At 41.7% G+C, this 18,151-nt stretch overlaps 1 protein-coding gene and 1 long non-coding RNA gene across 4 annotated transcripts in view; one reads left to right on the top strand and one right to left on the bottom strand.

The window, feature by feature from the left end:
* Positions 1-18,151, top strand: part of LOC134663900 (uncharacterized) — a 92,641-nt gene that overhangs the window by 57,620 nt on the left and 16,870 nt on the right. The window lies entirely within an intron of this gene.
* On the bottom strand, positions 1,010-9,403 carry LOC134663855 (uncharacterized). Of its 2 annotated transcripts, XR_010098183.1 has the most exons (4): positions 8,924-9,403; positions 6,395-6,583; positions 2,839-2,933; positions 1,010-2,304 (listed from the first exon to the last, which is right to left on the bottom strand). It is a non-coding gene; the product is annotated as an uncharacterized LOC134663855 (long non-coding RNA). The 2 variants fall into 2 exon arrangements; XR_010098182.1 differs by lacking the exon at positions 2,839-2,933 and having other exon boundaries at positions 8,924-9,399.

The following is an 18,151-nucleotide window of genomic DNA, read 5'->3' as shown; positions in this document are numbered from 1 at the left end:
ATATTAGAATGCTGCAAGTGTATATTTGCAAGTGTAAATATGCTTAACAAATTATTTAAAAATATTAATCAATAATTATCATGATAGTATTAAGGTTCAAATCTATGTAACGGCTCATACGAGTTAACATGTTTTGGTAATGTATTTAGGACGATCGACCATCTCGATGTAGACGAGTTGAATCTTAATACTATCACGATACGGGATACGGATTTAAAGGACATTGTTGCTTTAGCACGTGGCTAGGTATAATAGAGGTAGGTACGGGAGCTAAACCGCCCGTAGGTATAAAAGAAATAATGGTTTTTGTTAAAAGCTTAGGGTCTTAGGCGTAAAAATAAGGCATAGGTATATACTATAATAGTAGATGCAAATAATCCAATTAGCTCCAGGATGGTAGTGTAATATGTGGTTCGTATACTTCGTATGCGTGCATGTGCCTCCATCAATTGGTTGAACAAGACAGATTCGAACTGTCGACCTCCGTCTGTGGTGATGTGAAGAGCATCAAGCATACCAAACCGAGAAATCTACCAAAACCAAACCAATCTACTAAAAGTTTGCAAAGCTCACCGTTTCTACTACTGTTTTAACATTGTTCTATTGATAAATTACTTGGCTATCGGCTACCATAGTATTTGCGGATTCCTGAATTCGACGCCACTTTTATTCTACACGTCGTGAAAAATATTGCGGCGTCGATTTTGGCGTCCTTTGTGTGACGTAACACAAAAAAAAACACATACATTTTCTTCATTTTGTGTTACATTCCTTCATATTTTTGTGAATATTCCATTGTGTTACCTACACTTTTTTGCAATTCACTCGTTTACGGGTTTTACTAGTGCTGCACTCTGGCAACAGAACATTGTATTCTCTATCGCCATAATTTGTGACGTTTTCAACCAAAAGGTTAACATTGTCGGTTGTCGACGAGGCTGATTTCAAATTGAAGCTTTATGGAAATAGCGCCTTATTGACAACAGATAATAAGAACCCATTGGTTGAAAATGATACATTTGTCCCTATTAACATAATTTAGCCATAATTTCATGAAAGCATTTTTCAGCTTTAGATGTGCATATGCAGTCATGCACATCTAAAGCTGTAAAATACAGACTTATAATTCGAAATGTAATAAGTGACTTAGGAACATATTCCGATTGATCAAACTTTAATTATTCTATGTGCGGCAATTAGCACTGTACGTAAATACATACCTATTTCGAAAATTTAACCGGCCATATGTAAGTACTTACTGCAACTACAAAACGTTGTGCGAATAGTTAAGGTGGTTCGCTTTCCATACAAAAAACAATTGCGTTATATTAAGTAATTACACACTATTAGGTACTTATGTAATTGTTTTTTTTGTATGGAAAGCGAACCACCTTAATTGCCAACGAGAGGCGATAAATTGAAACACGATCTATAGGTCAGGAAATGAATGCTCAAAAAACGTTGTAGAGGGAAATGCTAGGAACACAGTTTTTGACTCCGTAACTTTGTTTGGACTATAACTAGTCTACCCCCCAGCACCGGGGCTACAGCCGGGGACTTTTGATATGTTCACCTCCTAACTAGTCCAAACAAAGTTACGTAGTCAAAAATTGTGTTCCTAGCATTTCCCTCTATAACTTCTTATTGCTTGGCCTACTAAGGGAGTTCTACTTTTCGAACATGTATGTTTGGGACTGCTTCTAACTCGACCTAGCAGAGATACTATTTTCTTGCGCATGATTGCCAGAAAACTTCTAGCTTCGCAAAACATGCCAGATGCACTACATCTACGAGGTAAGCCCAACAGCATTCTGAATGCATTGTTATACTGCACTTTTAATGCATCGTAGGCTCGCTTCGTATAGTTAACCCACAGGCCACTCGAGTAAAAGGAATGGCAATATGCTCTAAAGAGCGTTGTACCTTGACATTACTGATATTATTAACATAAAAGGTTTACATTTGCTCCATGTGAAGCTGTTGGAGGAAAGAAAATAATAAAACTCATGAACTTTCCTTTTCAATATTTTACTGACAGGTGAATAGGTTTTAAAAATGTAGTGCAATTTCCTTTACCTTCGTATTTTCACGGATACGTCCGAACGTCTCATATATGCTACTTGTATTTCAGTCAATACAAACAGTACTGAGGCGAGGTTGACTAAAGTAGCTTTTATATCTAACTATTCGTATCTTCCCCTGCAATTGGCGACTCACACGAAGACGTCAGTCGCCCGAGGCGCGCGACGCTCGTCCGGCGCCGGCGACTCAGCAGAGACTCATTCTGGCTGCTTGTATCAGCTCCTGAAATTTGAGAATAATTATATTTAGAATATTTGTTTAAAATGATTTTATCAGTGCAACATGAACTTTAATTCACTTTCATAACTTTCCTGGCTTATTTTATATAGGCCCTACATACATAGATGTCGCTAGAAATAGGTACGTAACTTTTCTGAAAACCTAAATGTTAAATGTTTTAAAATTATGCCTGCTTATATGACCTTGTATTATCGTAGTTTATATAAACTGATATGTCGTTTTTACAAACACTCCCTCAGTGGACTTGTTGTACAAAGTAGCTGAGTTGAAAGGTCTTTCAAATTCTGAAAGTGTCATTACGGGATTGTCCATATGAGTATGACACCAACGAAACGGCCAAGCCGTACTGTTTGACCAAGATGTTGGCTTTATACTGTTAGAGCTTATAAAGTTAGGAATGACAGAGTAAAAGTCTTGGTACCTACTACGGGATCTGATAACTTTTTTAGTGTAAAAGCTTTATGCAACTAGTCTTGGCAACACTTTACATTAAATGTTTTCGTGGGTTGGTCTAACCTCAAAAGTAGTAAGGTTGTCTGGAAGAGATCGCTTTTTAGCGATAAGACCGCCTGTTGTTTAATCTCTTCTTCCTGTATTATTTGTATTGTTTTCTGTAATGAGGTGTGCAATAAAGAGTATTTGAATTGTATTGTAGTATACTGTAATTGAGGTAATCTGAAAAAAAAACCGGCCAAGTGCGAGTCGGGCTCGCGTTCCAAGGGTTCCGTATATTACACAATTTTTAACAATCAGTGCCGGATTAAGATATTTTGATGCTTTAAGCATTTCTAGACCATGGTGCCCCCTCTCCCTAGGGTCATCAAGATTACATTGATTTTTTTTGGTAAATTTAGAGAAGTTCAATGCCGCATTACAGCTGAGAATGGAAATCAGTCACATCATTTTATCACGAAAATTGACAGTGCCGTTGCAGTAATGTTGCAACAGAGTACCTAATACTGCTGCAGTCGCCACCCGAATGTCACCTTTATCATATCTAAGAAAGTGATTGAAACGCGAGCGAAGCGAGAGAGATGGGACCAGTGATTCAAATGTTGGAACCAGCAGATATATCTTCGGACCAGTGTACGGATACTGTGAGTGTTGTGTGTCGTGCCGTGGACAATAAACATTAAACTTTAACGGGTAGCTGCAATTTCTTTGTCTACCCCGAACATTTTTATAAACTAATTTCGGGTAGTTTAGTGTTGTTTTATTAATATCTCCGTTGACATTTGTTGGGACGTCAGTCTTTCCGTGACCACAGCTGGTGCAACTCAGCTGAAACGTCGGAATTAAAGGTAAAAACAATGAAATTATATCGCGGTAGACCCGTTTGTGTAATTGAATATGTGTACAAAACGCGAGAGTTTAAAGTGTTATAGAGTAATGTTGCTGCAGTCGTCACCCGAATGTCACCTTTGTCATACCTTAGAAAGTTATTGAAAAGGCGAGCGAAGCGAGCGCGAAAATGTTTCGATATAAAAAACGCAATTTTACTTTTAGGCCGAACCAGGCCCGAATCCTGGCATTTTGGTGCTCCCCCCTGAACGGGGTGCCCTAAGCACGTGCTTGTTTTGCTTATTGGTTAATCCGGCACTGTTAACAATGTATTTTTTATGTGAAACGTGAGTGAAATCTAACACTTTAAACTCTCGCGTTTTGTACATATATTTAATTACACAAACGGGTCTACCGCGTTTGGACGCGCGTTTGGTTGGCGTTTGTGGGTTTGTTGGGACGTCAGTCTTTCCGTGACCACAGCTAGTGCAACTCAGCTGAAACGTCGGAATTAAAGGTAAAAACAATGAAATTATATCGCGGTAGACCCGTTTGTGTAATTAAATATGTGATTGAAATCTCTTTAAAAAATCCGTAGGGGTCGGATCTAAAACTGTAATTAAGTCCGACTCACGCTTGACTGTACATTTATAATAGGTTTTCCTGTCATCTATAGGTATAGACCTATTTTATGTATTTTTTTCAAAATTTTAGACTTAGTAGTTTCGGAGATAAAGGGGGGGGGGGGGGCGGAATGATCATTTTTTGCCTATTTTCTTGAATAACTTCTAAGCTGTTTATTCGAAAATATAAAAAAAATATATTTGAGATCCTTACAATAAGCTCTTTAATTTGATATGTAACATGATATAATTTGAATTTTTTTTTTTTAATTTTTTAATTTACCCCCCAAAAGTGGCCCCCATGTTTAAAATTAATTTGTTTACGTTACATGTCCATATTTGGGTCACAAACTTACATATGTGTACCAAATTTCAACTTGATTGGTCCAGTAGTTCCGGAGAAAATCGGCTGTGACAGACGGACAGACAGACAGACAGACAGACAGACAGACTGACAGACAGACGCACGAGTGATCCTATAAGGGTTCCGTTTTTTCCTTTTGAGGTACGGAACCCTAAAAAGGACTATAATTATTATTATTATTATTTTTTTTATTATGCATGGGTTTACTCATGGCCACAGACTAGCCGAGGCGTAGACGTGGCCTACGATGGAGCGAGCTCGCCCAGAAGGTGCCTGTTCACTCTTGATTTGAAGGTTGCCGGGTTATAAGAGCACGGAAATATAGACGCCGGCAAGGAATTCCATTCCTTGGCAGTGCGCATAAGGAAAGTAGAAGCAAAGCGCTTAGTGCGAATTGGCGGAATATCTACCAAGTAAGGATGGAAACCGGCCGTGCGTCTAAAAGTCCGATGGTAGAATGGGGACGGTGGAATGAGCTCGTGTAGCTCTTGGGCACACTCCCCGAAGTGCAACCTGTAGAATACCGACAGGCTGGCGACTTTCCGCCGATGGGCCAAAGTCTGAAGCTTAGCCGTTAGCTTCTTGTCGCCAATCATCCTCCTGGCTCTGCGCTCCACTGAGTCCAAAGCGGCGAGTTGGTATTTAGCTGAGCCATCCCACAGGTGGCTGCAATACTCCATACACGACCGGACTTGAGCTTTGTAAAGTGTTAGAAGCTGTCCAGGTGTGAAGTATCGCCTCACCTTATTTAGGACGCCCAGCTTTCTGGCCGCAGTTTGTGCTTTAGACTCAATGAAGCTGCCGAAGCCGAGGACTGAACTCAGCTCCATGCCGAGGAGTTCCAGGCTGTCGGTAATAGGTACAGATGCACCCCGGAAAGAAGGAGTCAGGTCGAATGGACTCCGTTTAGCGGAAAATAGACACGCCTGCGTTTTGGAGGCATTGAACGTGACCAGATTGTCATCACCCCACTGGGAAACGAGACTAAGGGTCAAGTTCATTCGCTCAACCATGGCCTCTCTCTGTGAACGTATATCCTCCCTGCTGTCCCCTGCACTAGCCAAATATCTCTCAACAACCGTACTGTCATCTGCATAACCTACAATGCTGGGTTGCAGCATGTCGTTAATGTGGAGCAGGAAAAGGGTTGCGGAGAGAACAGACCCCTGAGGAACACCGGCGTCAATGGCCATGAGGTCCGAAGAGCAGCCATCAATAACTACTCTGATCGACCGTTCACTCAAGAAATCAGATAGCCAGCTACAAAAATCAGCAGGGATGCCGTAAGCAGGAAGCTTGCTAAGGAGACTTGCGTGCCAAACCCTGTCAAAGGCCTTCGAGATGTCCAGTGAAACAGCAAGCGCTTCACCGTTCCTCTCGATGGCCTCGCCGCAGCAGTGCGTGACATACGCTAAAAGATCCCCAGTAGACCGACCTCGGCGAAAGCCATATTGACGGTCACTGAGCAGATCATTTGCTTCGAGGTATGCCAGCAGTTTGCCGTTAAGTACCCTTTCCATGACTTTACAGAGCATGGAGGTAATGGCGATTGGTCGGTAATTGCAGGGATCAGCACGACTACCCTTCTTGGGTACTGGCTGCACGTTTGCAAGCTTCCAGGATTTCGGCACCGTTCTTGTTTGGAGAGAGAGGCGGTACAGGCGTGTCAGTACAGGAGACAACTCAGGCGCACACTGCTTTAAAATCATTTAAATTAATTAAGGTAAATGTGTGGAAGACTGTCAGGTAAGACGACAAGCTCTTTCAATCCTTCAACTCTTGCACTTGTGCATTCTCTACTTACAGAAGTTTTGTAGAGCAGAATAAGCGAATCCATGTAGATGTAGTGTAGGGACGCTCGGCAGGAAGCAGGTGGGCTGTCGATCACGTGTTGCGTTCATTCAGCCCAATTCCCTAGAGTTGGAGCTGCAGCTAGGTTACTGTCCCGGCGGCATTAAGTGCCACACCATTCTCCTCGAATCTTCTTGTTTTCCTGCAGAACAGAAGAACATCTTTAAGTTCGTTTTCTTTCAGTGTGTCTTTACCGAATGTATTATATCGCGGTGCCGCATACATGAATTACATGATAAGTTCGCCTTTGTACTAATGATGTGTGTTCTTTCATGTTTTATGTTTCTTTTTGTACAAGGACTATACCAAACAAATTTAAGAATATCCACAGATGGCTCAAAAACAAATGAAGGGACCGGATGTGGTGTCTTCTCGGAGGACCTGAACATATACATCTCAAAACCCCTGGGTTACACTGGGAACACAATACGGGATTCCAAGCTGAATGTGTAGGAATAATGGAAGCTTGCAAAGCGATAAAAAGACGAGAAGTAAAACAAGAAAATATACTAATACTGTCAGACAGTAAATCAGTACTGCAAGCACTAGGTAGCTACAAACTTACATCGGAACTCATACTTGAATGACATCGAGGCCTCACTGAAGTGAGCAAAGAAGGCAACAAAGTAACAGTATAATGGATAAAGGGGCATAGTGGATCAAGAGGAAACGATGCAGCGGATGAACTGGCCAGGAAAGGTTCAGAAACCAGCTTCACAATAAGTTGTTGTTGTTGTTGTTGTCCTAAGGCACCCCAGAGGTGCAAAGGGCCTTCATAAGCTCGCGCCACGCCTTCCTATCTTCAGCGACCACTCTGGCCTCGCTCCAGCTCAACCCGACCGCTCGTAGTTCATTTGTGACGGACTGCTGCCAAGAGTGTCACAATAAGTACTGGACTAAAATGAACACCTGTAGGCAGACCAAAGAACAAAACTACAAGCTTACACCAAAATATTACTAAAAACACCCAGACACGTTTTACGATTACAGTGAGTTTTTTAATATTCCACTAGTAATTTAATAATTAATACAGGCGTGACATTTGTATAGTACCGATATAAATTACATTCTCATTGTTAATAATAATTTCGATATATTGCAAATTTTAACGATTAATTTTATTTATATAATTTGGATTATGTTTACAGGTATATGCACATAGAATACTAGACCAATACTAGTACTTATATGGAAAAAAAGACATGTAACAAATTGTTATCAATAAATTTTTCATTTCATTTCATTTCATTCATTTCATTTCATTTCACACCAACTACGCAAAATAGTAGGATTAATCACAGGTCATAACAGACTAATCCAGCGATCGGCAACCTTTTAGCAGCCAAGGACCAAATAGTAGTTACCGAAGTTGATGCGGGCCGCACTTTGTTAATATTTATGACTTTATCAGACATTGTTGTTTGTCAATATTACATACAAAATAGCCTAGGAGGCACGCGGGGTGCAAGTGAGAGGTTCGCGGGCCGCTTGTTGCCGACCGCTGCACTAATCAAACACCTACATAATATGGGTAAAACAGACAGCCCCATGTGCAGAGTGTGCATGGAAGAAGAAGAAACAGTAAAGCATATTCTCCTACACTGTAGGTAGAAGGTAGAAGTATACAGGAACCGATACCTAGGGACTCCGTGCACATTGAAGGAGGCAGTTAGCGACCTGAAGACACTGCTAGGTGTCATGGAGGAGCTGGGGCCACCCCATAAACACAATTTTTTTGCTCTTAAGTAGTAGTTTTTGATGGTGTTTGACCCATTGATCAGTGACCCAGTCTCAGTTTTTCTGATAAACAGCTGTCTTAATGGACTCACCAATATGTTTTGCAGAAACCTCCACCTTGTAGCATACACCTTGTTTTCTCAGTCAATCTCAATATAAATAAATATATTGGGACATTTTTACACAAATTGACCAAGTCCCACGGTAAGCTCAAGAAGGCTTGTGTTGTGGGCACCCAGACAACAATATAATTATTCAATATACAAATATCTGTCTCATCAAACAAATAAATTCCCTAACCAGGATTTGAACCCAGAACCATCAGCTTCACCGGCAGGGTCACTAGGCTAGGCACCCACTAGGCCAGACTGGTTGTCAAATATAACCAAGATATTCTTTTGAACAAACTGCCATGTCACTGCTGGTTTCAATCTGTGCCCTTCATAATCTACATACTTACTGCTGTCTGTCTCTCATGCAGTCTAAAAAAATTAAGTGTGGGGTACAAACTTTGTGTCGGTCGAAAGTCGAAACCCTCTTGCCTTATCTTCTGATCCACCTTTCAATACTGGTCATCACTCAAGTAATTTTCCAAATTTCTGGGAATACTTCTAGCTCGAGACAGAGGTTAAATATGTGCCATAGCGGCTCCGCCAGCACCATGCTGTAGAGTCCATACGCACGAGGGAATACCATGCGGACACGAAGATTTTTTTAGCTTAAGTTGTTGAATTGCGGCACTTACCTCCAACTTCGGCTTCTCCATTAATTAATATTTTTTCAGTACCTCGTACCTCTACTGAGTCTACTGTTTCTTTTATTAGAATTCATTTTATTGTATTTGTAAACCAACAAGTGTCAATACAATACTGTCAATGTCACTGAAAGATGGCACTAGAAAAAACCGATTATTTTTAAATTGTCAAGAGCTAATGTCAGAACGTCCCTACTAATTTTGACAGCTCCCTTAAAAAAAAGAATCTCTCTGGTTTTTGGCTTCCTATTATTGGGTCGTACATTATTGGGTCGGGCTTTCTCGACCTGTACCAATAATGCGCAGCCCAATAATTGAAAGCCAAGGGACTCAAATTATTGGACGCGAATTATGGGGTCGTACATTATTGCCCTGTGAAAAGAGTGGCTTCGTATTATCGCCCCGGACCAATATTGCGCGGCCCGAGAATGCTCAACCCAGGAATGTACAGCCCAATAATACGCGTCCACCATGGACGCCTATTATTGGGCTGTACATTCTTGGGTTGAGCATTATTTGGTCGTACATTAGTGGCTCCCCAAACAACGAACCAGTCTGGCAGCAGCGCAAAGCGCTCGTGGCGATTTCGAACAATGCACGAACTTGCAACGTCGCTTTCTTTCTTTGCTACAAACGGTACAAATCCTTTATCTAATAATTTTAAAAACAAAGTATGTTCAAATCCACGTAATTTACTAAATTAATTTAGATCGTTTTTTATTTTTTTTTAGAATAATTTACGCATTATATTAGATTTTTCTTTAAAAGGGTATACTCTATTCTATGTCATGGTATATATTCGTGTAATATTTTTATCTTTACGCTATAAAAGCGCCTGCGCAATATACAGAGCAATCGTAGTCCGACGATTAAGTACGACGATTTCGTAGGCACTAGGTGGTTTTGGGTCTACAACCTATAATACAACTATTTTGAAGAAAACTGCACCCTTAGAAAATAGACAAAGGTCTTACAAGTAAGTTAAAAAAAATTGCTTTCGTAAAACTCTGTCCGGATGGAATAAAATGCATATAAGTATTTATTAAAACTAGTTTTTAAATGTACTTTCTAGACTTCATTATAACAGACAGACACATAACGATTACATTATCCAATACTAGAGTGTATTTTCGACAGGAATAATCACTTTCCAGACCACCATATGCCATAATACGACCAAACTATTTCGACAAAGACACCTCTTTTTTCCGGTTTTGCCCACCCCTTCACCTTAAACACCGCCCCAATTTCACATCGGTGACAGGTGCGACGAATTGTAAAATCACTGTTTCTGACGTCACAGGCATCCATGGGCTACGATTACCACTTACCATCGGGCGGGCCGTATTCCTGTTTGCCACCATCATTGTATTATTTTAAAAAACTTTATTATATCGGAAAAAAACAGATATTTCTCCCGCGAAGTTTCTGACAATTGTCAAAGATTTAGAAGAATTGTAGGTAATTCTTGACAGGGCATGATATAGGTAGGAGTTATATGTCGGAATTTCGTGACAATTGTAGTGTTTCTTGTGACAATTGTCATAAACTTAGCAAGAGAAATATCTGTTTTTTTCCGATATCATAAAGTTTTTTTAAATAATACAATGATGGTGGCAAACAGGAATGCGGCCCGCCCGATGGTATACCATCGGGCGGATGGTATACCGCTTATAAGCGGTAACCGTAGCCCATGGATGCCTGTGACGTCAGCAACAGTGATTTTACAATTCGTCGCACCTGTCACATTGGTGAAACAGGGGCCAGATATTAAACACTAAAAACTATAAGTGTTAACTTTTGTTACTACCAACTGTAGGCCTTCTGTAGGCGAAAAAACCGCAATAAATGTCAACTGTTTATGTACCTATTTAAGAACAAAGCAACCATGTTTTAGAGTCATGGAATCGTGATGCGAAATTACCACGAAACTTTTATAGTATCCTCTGACACGACAATGACTATCAATCAATAAATATGACTAACGACAATAACAAGACAGCCCGGAGCCCGGCTACTTCCACTTTCACTCATACTTGAATTCTCAGAACCAATATGTTGCGACATGTGACAGGCTAAAAAAATGTAGAGCTGCTATATGTACGCTTTTACAGCGTGGGATGAGTTCTTGTGTTAGACCAGTGTTAGACATGGACAATAACATTTACTTACAGCTACTTTGCGAAGTGGCATATATTAGGTAATTTTACGAGCATAAGCACCCAAGTTTCACGTAGGTACGTCACTTGTTTAATCCATCGTGATTCTGAGTATAAATTAATTCACCAAAACGCGTAGATTTTATATGAGAAAGTTGACAGTTTAGTACAAGTCCCTCGCCAGCTCTTATGAATCTATACCAATAGGAATAGCCAACAAAGTCTGGAAATCCTGAGAACACATTAATTTAAACCGTTAAAAAAACGCCCACGTAAGGCTTTGTATCCGGCAGCACCTGATGTACGAAACTATACTAAAGCTCATTAGTGGAGACTGGAGAATAATGTACATAGATAGTAGACCTACCTGTCTATTTAATTTGCCAAACCTCTGTATCTAAAATCTCGCTTTATAATGTACTTATTTACTTAAAGGAAATGACGGAGCATCATATTGGTTTAGTATTTTTTATTTGCGTTGCGAATCATTACTATCAGCTATCAGCATCACGCACGGAAAGTATTTGAAGTAAAATTCTCGACTTAATAGAAATACGTATAATAGGACTACATATTTACTTGGAAACCTTAGGTATAGGAATACCTATTCCTTCCAAACTCTTACGGGGAGTTTGAACACGTATTCTATTAGCTTATGCTGACTTTATGACTTTCATGGTTCCATAGGCCCTATATGGTTTTGAACTTCACGCGGCGCTGCCGTCGGTACGGTGCCTACCTATTATTGAGTATCGACACCAATTTACCTTCATTTTAACACAATAGTTTGTAGGGTCCGTTTTTTATAATAAAAATTGTGATGCATGCGCTATATACGCGTACGCATCACGGCAAGTAGTAGCGGCATAAGTCACATATTACATAGTAACGCCATCTTTCCGCAACTAGCAGTAGACTAGTTGTCAGCGGGTTGACAACAGTAAACAAGTGACACGGGAATTTAGTTCTGGAAATTGAGGGTGTCGCGAAAAAACACGGACGACCGGCAAAATGAAAAAATAACAGAGACAAAGGAAATGTTACGCCGTTAATAAGACGGCGATTAATTAAAACACGAAGTTTTACGGACATATTACGCCATAATAAGTATCGGTGGGAGTTTGTTGTGATATTTGTGCGTGTGAGTGCCAGAGATAGTCACGGGGTAAGTGTACCGGCTGATCATTTAGCTTAATTGATGTCACTCTGTGATTATAGAAGTTTTTAAATATAAAAGTGTTATTCACACTCACTGTGCGACACCTTGTTCACAGCATACGGGAACGCCCTTTCTGTCGGGATAATAATTTATGGAAATTATAAAAAAACTCCCGGAATAGCATTGCTGAGAATACCATCCATAATTTCGCTACAGTTGTCACGAGACGATTTGGGCTTGAGGCTGGAGCGCTTGGCTGCTGAGCAAGTGATCCCGGTTCGCTTCTACGAAAGCGAACTCTTTTTGTTTCTTTTTTTATTTTTTTTGTTTTTGTTTACATTTAGTGTTTTACTTTTTATCTTCATTAATATTAGTTTTTATGATTTATACTTTTGTGTAACCCCTGGTCCTTGACGAGAATCTCTTAGTTATTTTAGCAATATCGTACACTGTGTCTATTTCACTATATTTTAATATTTAAGGTTTTAGTTGTATTCAATAAATATAATATAAAGTTAACTGTCACCAATTGTTTTATCTAACATCGAATTCAAGAACCCGAATCATTACATTGGCGCCTAACAGGTATTCGGTGGTTTAGATCAGTCCGTGGTGACAGTTGGCAGCAAAAGTTATTTTTGTAACAGGTTTTGCTTTGTTAGTATTAAGTTAGAGATTAGAGTTAAAGAGATAATGGACGTCAACGCCCTGCATAAGGATGAGCTGGAGTTTGAGTTGGCATGCCGGGGTGTCTCGGATTGTGAAACTGTAGCGACTATGCGAAAATTTCTTCGGGCAATGTTAAAACGGGAGGTATCCGGGGAAGCCTCTATCTCTATTAAAGTTCCCGCTGGATGTCTTGAAGATCCGGGTAAGGAAATTCTCGTTTGCAGGAACAAACTGTCATCTCTGGTAACACTTATTTCGGAGTTGTCAGACAGCCCAGATCTTGCACTGATCAGGCGGTTACAGTCTCGGTTGACACATCTGGCTAACCGCGCAAAGTTGATAGTACCCTTAGATGTAGCTGACACGGAAAGTCACTTGGATTTGCTTGAGGATATTGATGAAGCTGTGGTGTCATTAGAGGGGCTGAAGGAGCAGGAGGCAGAGGACGAGGCCGTCATCTCGGAGCAGGACAAGGCCATGTTACACAGGACATTGGGGGAGGAAGCGGTGAAGATATTAGGAAGTTTAGGAATAGGACAGCCTTCTAGCAAATCGGGGTCAAAAGTAATTGGAGGCCATCAACGCCGTGAGGGTGACGCAGTGGTTCCACCGGGCACTGGATCTTGTTCCGCACCGGCAGCTATAGCAAGTCGTGCCAGCTTCGAGAAGGGCAATACTCATAAGGAAGTACAATCGGGAAGTCGGGGTGAAGTTCCGAAGGTTGCTTCGGTTTCGCAGGGATTACAGAGATCGTCGACATGGGATCCGGAATGTCAAAGGAGGAAGTTAGTCCCAATCAAAGATTGGGGGGTCAAGTTTAGCGGTAGGGACACTGTGAGCATCAATGCATTTCTAGAGAGGGTTGCGGAGCTCAAAGAGGCTCGTAATGCAGACGACGATGATTTGTTTCGTTATGCCGTTGATCTGTTTGAAGATGAAGCTCTCATATGGTTTAGAGCAAACAGGGGTGTGGTTTCTAATTGGTCGGAGCTGGTGGACCTCCTGGTTGATACTTTCCAGGCACCAAATTATCAGGATGAGCTCTTGGAGGAAATTAAGCGGCGAACTCAAAGTAAGCAGGAGAGGGTTGTCATATATTTATCAATCATGCAGAATATGTTTAACCGTTTACCCATGCCGCTTACGGAATCACAAAAGTTGGTGATTCTAAGGAAGAACCTACAGCCTTACTACCAGAAAGAAATTTGCCGTGACACTTTTGATTCGGTAGCAGGATTGACGTCAGTACTAAGGGTGATTGAACGAACCAAGATTCGTTGTGAAGGGTTTAAGGAGCCAACCACGGATAACTTGTCTCTGGAGCGTGATTTAGCGTACAAGGGTACCTTGAGTGCCATGCAGCAGGAGCACAAAGATGTGGCAGCTATAGACAATAAAGTTGTCGGTAGATCTGCGCAGTCGAAGTGCTGGAATTGCAGGAGTCCGGGTCACAGATTTAGGGAGTGCAACTTACCAAGGCAACGGCTCTTCTGTTATAAATGCGGCCGTTTTGGAAATACTGTACAGAAGTGTCCTTGCGGTAAGGCGAATGAGGGAAACGGTCAGTCGGAGTCGATGCCTGCCGATTCGACCCCGCAAAAGTAAGTCATTCTGTACCGGATGACTGGCAGCAATGGCTAAATACTGTCTCTAGATATTTTAGGACTGGCGAAGTTTGCAACATACAGCGCAGTGATAGGGATAGACGGTACTATGCGGATATAAGGATTTTGAACCAGCAATTCCTGGCTCTATTGGACTGCGGAGCCGCAATTTCGGTAATCTCTCCGGACTTTTGCGCTAAAATGACAAGCCTAGGTTTGACGGCACAAAAGGTGCCCGTGCAGGATATATCTATGGCTGATGCATCCGTTCTTACGATTGATACTGTAGTCCATCTGCCGATACAGTTTCGAGGAGAGCTCAGGGTGGTTCCCTTTTTTGTCATGGACCCTTCAAAACATGAAATCGTGTTAGGTATTAGTTTTTGGGACGCCTTTGGGTTGACAGTGGCGGAGCAGAAGTTGGCTACGGAAATATCGGAAATAGCAGTTGTAAGTTCAGTGGTTTCGCGAGAGGAGTTAAATGACAGCCAGAAACAGCGTTTAGGTATTCTACTGGAAGAGATGGGTAGGGACATAGGAAAGGGATTAGGGAGGACATCGCTTATTAGTCATAGGATTGACACAGGAGATAGCTTACCTACCAGCCAGCGACAGTATCCTTTCGCTCCGCCTATTATGAGGGAACTGGAGAAGGAGATTCAGGATATGCTCGATGACGACGTAATTGAACCTTCATTCAGCTCTTGGCGTTCTCCAATTCTGTTAGTAAAAAAGGCATCGGGTAAAAATCGGTTGTGTCTTGACAGCCGTCAATTAAATAAAGTGACAGTAAAGGACTCTTACCCGTTGCCGAGGGTGACAACTATTTTAGACAGCTTAAAGAACGCGCAGTTTTTGTCAACTATCGATTTACGTTCTGCGTTTTGGCAGATACCTTTAGAAGACTCTAGTAAAGAAAAAACTGCTTTTGGCCTCGCGGGTAAGGGTCTTTATCAATTTAAGGTCAGGCCTTTCGGCCTCTGCAACGCTTCTCAAACTCAACAGCGCCTGATGGATCGGCTGTTTCCACCCGAGTGTGAAGGTAAAATATTTACCTATCTGGACGATATAGTGGTTTGTAATGGTAATTTTGAAGAGCATTTATCGTCGCTGGCCCTTGTAAAGGACAAGCTGAAAGAGGCAGGTCTGACCATAAATCTTGATAAGTGTGCTTTCGCGAGACCATCCCTGAAGTATTTAGGGTATATCGTCGACAAGGAGGGACTTCGAACAGATCCAGACAAGGTTAGAGCCATTCTGGATTATCCTAGGCCCTCTACTTATTCAGAGTTGAAGCGCTTCATTGGCTTGACCAGCTGGTATCGGCGCTTCGTCCCAAACTTTGCCATTGTGGCGGCCCCACTGCATGACTTGACGAAAGGAGGAAAGAAGGGAAAGCAGATTCTGTGGAACGCGGAAGCGCAACAGGCATTCCTTAGTCTGAAAACGGCTCTCACCTCTGCACCAGTGCTAAGAGTACCGGATTTCACAAAATCCTTTTCGGTTCAGTGTGATGCTTCCAATAGGGGCACTGGTGGAGTGTTAATTCAAGAAATTGAGGGTATGGAAACACCCATCGCTTACACTAGTAGGAAATTGACGGAAAGGGAATGTAGGTATTCGGCATCCGAGCGAGAGCTGTTAAGTGTCCTGCATGCGGTTGAACAGTTTCGCCCTTATATTGAAGGAACTCATTTCAAGGTCATCTCGGACCATAGCGCTCTCCAGTGGTTGCATCGCAATAAGGACCCTCATGGTCGACTAGCGAGGTGGGCCATGCGCTTACAGCAATTCGATTACGAAATTGTCCATCGCAAAGGAAAGTTTAACACTGTGCCTGATGCCTTGTCGAGAGCTATTACGGAGGATATCGACCTTCTGGAAATTACGCCACAAGATAAGGACGACTGGTACAGGTCGGAAGAGGCCAAAGTCATCGGGGGGACTAGTGGACCAGAGTGGGAGATCAACCAAGGACAGCTATGGAGATGTGTCAAGCTAAAACAATTCCCAGACGAAAATTACGATTGGAAGCTTGTCATACCAGAGAAACTTAGACAACAGGTTATGAGAGAATGTCATGATGATCCGACTGCAGGACATTTGGGTGTTAAGAAGTCTGTAAATCGAGTCAGGCAGCACTACTTCTGGCCGACGTTAATCAAAGATGTTAAAGACCATGTACGGAAATGTGAAGTGTGCGCAAAGTACAAGTATTCCCAGATGAAACCGTCTGGTTTAATGGGCAGACAGCGAGAAGTAACAGAGCCTTTCCAAATGGTCTCTATGGACCTGATGGGGCCCTTTCCAAGGTCAAAGAGCGGCAATACCATGCTTTTGGTCATTACGTGCTGGTTTAGCAAATTTTGTTTTTTATTCCCTTTAAGAAATGGAAAGGCATCAGCAATTTCGCGTATTTTAGAAGAAAAAATATTCTTAGTGTACGGCGTACCTGATGTGATAATTTGTGACAATGGGAAACAGTTCGTGTCGAACGAATTCAAAGACCTAGTGTCCGGCTATGGAGCAAAACTTTGGTATACACCGTATTACCACCCGCAAGCAAATCCAACTGAGCGTGTGAATAAGGTGATTGGAGTGGCGATCGCCTCCTATGTTGAAGATAATCACAGAGAATGGGATAGGTATATATCTCACATTTCCCACGCAGTGAACACGGCTGTACATGAAGTGACGGAAAGAACTCCGGCCTATCTTTTTTTTGGTCGGGAGACGGCGATACAAAGGTCGAAAGCGTATAACTTTGAGCCTAACGATCACATAATTGTTAACCAAGAGCGGTTTCAGAGAAACCTTAACCTACGTAACAAAATATATGAAGATGTTCGCGAAAACATGACGAAATCTTATGAAGCCAATGCCAGGCGTTACAACCTCCGGCGACGGACGTGTGACTATAAAGAAGGTGATCTCGTGTTGAAGCGTACCAAACATCTGTCATGTGCGGACAAAAGCTTTATGGGCAAGTTAGCACCTAAATTTGAAAAAGCTGTCATTGCGAATAAGGTTTCCAACGATGTCTATAGACTTCAAGGTCTTAAAGGGAAAAATTTGGGAACCTGGCACGTTAGCGATTTAAAACGCATTGGGTGAATCCAGTCGGATTCTTCAGAGGTGAGGGGATATGTGATGCATGCGCTATATACGCGTACGCATCACGGCAAGTAGTAGCGGCATAAGTCACATATTACATAGTAACGCCATCTTTCCGCAACTAGCAGTAGACTAGTTGTCAGCGGGTTGACAACAGTAAACAAGTGACACGGGAATTTAGTTCTGGAAATTGAGGGTGTCGCGAAAAAACACGGACGACCGGCAAAATGAAAAAATAACAGAGACAAAGGAAATGTTACGCCGTTAATAAGACGGCGATTAATTAAAACACGAAGTTTTACGGACATATTACGCCATAATAAGTATCGGTGGGAGTTTGTTGTGATATTTGTGCGTGTGAGTGCCAGAGATAGTCACGGGGTAAGTGTACCGGCTGATCATTTAGCTTAATTGATGTCACTCTGTGATTATAGAAGTTTTTAAATATAAAAGTGTTATTCACACTCACTGTGCGACACCTTGTTCACAGCATACGGGAACGCCCTTTCTGTCG

Source organism: Cydia fagiglandana, chromosome 4 (assembly GCF_963556715.1).
Source record: "Cydia fagiglandana chromosome 4, ilCydFagi1.1, whole genome shotgun sequence".
Lineage (NCBI taxonomy): Eukaryota > Metazoa > Arthropoda > Insecta > Lepidoptera > Tortricidae > Cydia > Cydia fagiglandana.
Note: the sequence above shows the minus strand (reverse complement) of the source record. Positions and strands in the feature narration are given on the sequence as shown.